We start from the raw sequence: 5,000 nt of genomic DNA, 5'->3' as shown, positions 1-5,000 counted from the left end.
AACAATATTTTTAGTTTTCAGAATAAAAGTTTTTGCTGAATTTATCAAGTATTTTATTTGTTTGATGCTTGTATAAATGAAATTTCTTTCTTAATTCGATTATTAGATTGTTCACTGCTAATGTGTAGAATTACAATTGATTTTTACATATTGATCCTGTACCCTGTATCATGTCAAATTCCATTATTAGTTCTAAGAGGTGTGTGTGTGTGTGTGTGTGTGTTCTGAAAGATCTTCCATGTCTAAGGTCATGTCATCTGCAAATACAGAAAATTACTTCTTTATGTCCAATACAAATTTATTTTATTTAGTTCCAGTTTTAGTTCATTACATTGACTAAAACCTGCAATACCATGTTGAGTAGAAATGGCAAGAATAGGCATCCCTGTCTTGGAGGGAAAACTTCCAAGTTTTAGCTATTTAATAAAATCCATTAACTATGGATTATTTTTAAAAAGATTTATTTATATGAGAGGCAGAGCAACAGAGACAAGACTATAGCAGAAGTGACATTGTGTTCTTAGTGCATCACATCAGAAGGCACTTGATGTCAGTTTGTCCCATTACTGTTAATACCAGTTCTGATCCCTCAATTCAGGCAATTTCCAACAGATTTTTTCATTATAAATGTTCCCTTACCCCTTATAATTACTTATTATTACTTATAATTAATAAGTAGTCTCTCAAGTGATATTTTGAGACTGAATTAACTATTTCTTAACATGATTTCACCTGATAGTTTCAGTATTCAGATTTTTTTTACTGTATCAGTTATTACTATCAGTGGTTACAAAATGATGATTTTCTATTTTTGACACTTCTTATACATTTATTAGATGAAAATATCCTTTAAAGAAGAGATTTCCTTTCTTCCTTCTTTTTTGAATTTTTATTTAGTATCAATATAGATTAATAAATCACTTAATTATTATTCTTCAATATGTTATACTCCATTCCTGTCCTTATTCATTTTGATGCTCAGATTTTCCCAAATGTGTCAAGTGGGGGCCACTTTTGGTTGGCTCCTGTTGTTTCTTTACATCCATCCACCCGTCCCTTGCTTCCTCACCTTGTAAGATATTCCAGCTCATGTTCTTTATCGTTCATGGACACACAGATTGTTTCCATTTCTTGGCTTTTGTTAATAGCGCTGCAGCAAGCATGGCAGTCTTTTCAAGACTGATTTCATTTCCTTTGAATATATACAACCAGTAGTGGGATTGCTAAGTCCTAAAATATTTCTATTTTTAATTTCTTAAAATTTATATAGTTGAACAGCAGAGCAAGAGAGAAAGATAGAGAGAGAGAGAGAGAGAGAGAGAGAGGTTTTCTATCCACTGGTTCACTCCCCAAAATGGTTGCAACAGCCAGAGTTGGGCCAGGTCAAAGACAGGAACCAGGAACTCCATCCAGGTTTTTCACAGGGGTGGGAGAGACACAAATACCTGAATCATTATCCGCTGCCTTTCCAGGTGCATTAGCAGGAAGCTAGAATGGAAGCAAAGCATCCAGAGCTTGAACCATATGGGATGCCAGCTTCCCAAGTGGTGGCTTAACCAGAGGCACCACAATGCTGGTCTCATATTCTTTTGTTGGGGGGGGGGGCATTTTACTATTTTCTGCAATTGCTGTTGTAACAGACCAAAGGAACAAAATAGAGACTGTAGAAGTAAACTCACACATCTAGAGCAAACAGATCATCAACAAAGGTGCTACAAACATGCATTGGAGAAAGGACAGTCTTTTCAGTAAACAATGCTGAGAAAATTGGATATATATATATATATGCAGAAAAATGAAACTAGACTCTCTCTCACCCCATATATAAAAATGAACTCAAAAATGGATTGAAAACCTAAATGTAAGACCTGAAACTATGAAACCAATAGAAAAAATGTAGGAGAAGTGTTTCAGGACATTGTAATGGGCAAGGATTTCTTTTATAAATCAGGAAAGAAAATCAAAAATCAGCAAATGGAATTTAATAAAGCTAAAAACTTCTATACCATAAAGAAACATTAAAGTAAGTAAAAAGACAATTTATGGAATGGGAGAAAATATTTGTAAACCACACATCTGTCAAGGGGTTACTAACCAGAATATATTAGAAACTCAAACAACTCAATAGCAAAAACAATCCAGTTTAGAAATGAGCAAACCATTATATTGAATGAAATAAACCTGTCCCAAGGGCCGGTGCCATGGCTCACTTGGATAATCCTCCGCCTGCAGCGCCGGCATCCCTTATGGGCGTCAGGTTCTAGTCCCGGTTGCTCCTCTTCCAGTCCAGCTCTCGGCTGTGGCCCAGGAAGGCAGTGGAGGATGGCCCAGGTGCTTGGGTCCCTGCACCCACATGGGAGACTAGGAGGAAGCACCTGGCTCTTGGCTTTGGATCGGCGCGGCGCCGGCCATAGTGGCCATTTGGGGGGTGAACCAATGGAAAGAAGACCTTTCTCTCTGTCTCTCTCTCTCTCACTAACTCTATCTGTAAAATAAAAAAAAATGCCCTTTAAAAAAAAGAAAAAGAAATAAACCTGTCCCAAAGAGACAAATATCATATCTGTTCCCTAATCTGTGGCGACTAGTAGACTATAAAAATATAATGCATATGAGCAAATTGACAGTTTTTTATTTGAAAGAGTTACAAAGAAAGAGGGAGAGACAGAGAGAGAGGTCTCCCAACCTCTGGCTCACACCCCAGGTGGCCACAATGGCCAGGACTGGGCCAGGCTGAAGCCAGGAGTCAGGAGTTTCCTCCAGGTCTCTCACATGATTAGCAGGGGCTCAAACACTTGAGCCATCCTCGGCTGCTCTTCTCAGCCCACTAGAAGAGAGCTAGACCAGAGGTGGAGCAACCAGGACTAGAAGCAGCACCCATATGGGATGCATGCACTGCAGGCAGTGGCCTCACCTGCAACCCAACAACACCAGCTCCCGAAATTGACATTTTGTGATTCAATGATTGTTTAGAGCCCTTTTCTCTACTGTTGAGGAACAGTCTTTTTTTTTTTTCCTTCTATTTGTTGAGTTCTTTACTTAGTGTAGGATTAGTCTTATGTGTATAAAGTAAACTGAAAGTAGACCTTTGTAAAAATTAAGAAAGGGAATAAGAGAGGAAGGAGGAGGAAGGGTGGGAATGAGGGCAGGAGGGAGGGTAGGGTGGGAAGTATCACCACGTTCCTGAATATGTATACATGAAATACATGAAACTTGTTCAGCTTATATGAATAAAAAAAGAAAAATAAATAAATAGCAAGATGGTACATTTAAGAAATTTAAAAAATAGACATTTCTCAAAGGAAGACATACAGATGGCACAGAGATATATAAAGAAATGCTAAACATCGCTAACCATCAGGAAGATGCAAGTCAAACCCACAATGAGATGTCACTTCCCTCTGGTTAGAATGGGCGTTATCAGAACGGCAAAAGAGAACAAGTGCTGCTAAGGCTCTAGAGAACAAGGAACCCCTGCACACTGTTAGTGGAAACGTGAATTAGTATAGCTGTCTGGGAAAGTACCTGTTAGATCATTCTTTCTCTTGTTTTCCACAGAAATTAGGTCTGTTGGTATCTTTTCAGTGCCCAATTTCCCCCATGAATTTTCTAGTTTTGTTGAGAACTAATTTTCTTTTCTTTTTTTTAAAGATTCATTTTATTTATTTGAAAGATAGAGTTACAGAAAGAGAGAGAGAGAGAGAAAGAGAGAGAGAGAGAGAGGTCTTCCATCCACAGGTTCATTCCCCAAATGGCCACAATGGCCGGAGTTGCGCCAATCCAAAGCCAGGAGCCAGGAGCTTCTTCCAGGTCTCCCACATGGGTGCAGGGGCCCAAGCACTTGGGCCATCTTCTACTGCTTTCCCAGGCCACAGCAGAGAGCTGGATTAGAAGAGGAGCAGCCAGGACTAGAACCAGCGCCCATATGGGATGCTGGCGCTTCATGCCAGGGCTTTAACCCGCTGCACCACAGCGCCAGCCCCAAGAACTAATATTCTTAGAGTATTTTCTTCTGCATGCCCATCCCCATGGAGATAATTCCTGAAAATGTCTCAGTCTTGGTCCCTGAAGATATCAAAACCTCAGATCAGGGCTTCTTCCTGCAAGGTTTAGTGCTTCTAGTGTCTGTATCTAGTGTCTGTATTCATATGGCACAAAACTAGTTAAGACCTCGTGCTAGCTGGAGACTTCTGCCTCAGCTGTTGCCTCAGACAAGCAGGAGATCATGGCTCAACCCTGGGATCCTGATTCCAGTCCCTGACATATACTGGACAAGTTGAATCCATTTTTTCCACATCTGATAGTTACGTATTTTTTTAAATATTTTTATTCATTTGAAAGGCAGAATCACTGAGAGACAGGGAAAGTCAGAGAGAGGGAGGGAGGGAGGGAAGGAGGGAGGGAGGGAGAGGGAGAGGGAGAGGGAGAGGGAGAGGGAGAGGGAGAGGGAGAGGGAGAGGGAGAGGGAGAGAGAGAGAGAGAGATTGTCTTCATCTGCTGGCTTATTCCCCAGATAGCAGCAACAGTCAGGGTTAAGCCAGGTCTAAGTCAGGAGCCAAGAGCTTCATCCCACTTGCCCACATGGGGGTCCAAGGACTTGGGCTATCTTCCACTGCTTTCCCAGGCCACCAGCAGGGATCTGGATCAGAAGTGGAGCAGTTGGAACTCGAACCAGCTCCCACATGAGATGCTGACTTCACAGGCAGTGATTTTACTTGCTATGCCACAACACCGCCCTTTTTTTGATTTTTAAATGTATTTTTTAAAACCTTACAGGGGGCTGATGTTGTGATGCAGTGGGTTAGGCCATGGCCTGCAGTGCTAGTATCCCATACTGTTTGAGTCTCATTACTTGCAGGTTCCTGGGATACCAAAATAAGTTAAGGGAATTATCACAGCTGACCACAGCTCAAGCATCCTTCTCTTTGTACTTTGGTAAGAATATGCAATTCAGGACAGGCATTTGGCCTGGTAGTAAAGAAGCTGGTTGCGATTCCTGCATC

This window comes from Oryctolagus cuniculus, chromosome X (assembly GCF_964237555.1).
Source record: "Oryctolagus cuniculus chromosome X, mOryCun1.1, whole genome shotgun sequence".
NCBI classification, from domain to species: domain Eukaryota; kingdom Metazoa; phylum Chordata; class Mammalia; order Lagomorpha; family Leporidae; genus Oryctolagus; species Oryctolagus cuniculus.
This window is presented reverse-complemented; position numbering follows the sequence as displayed.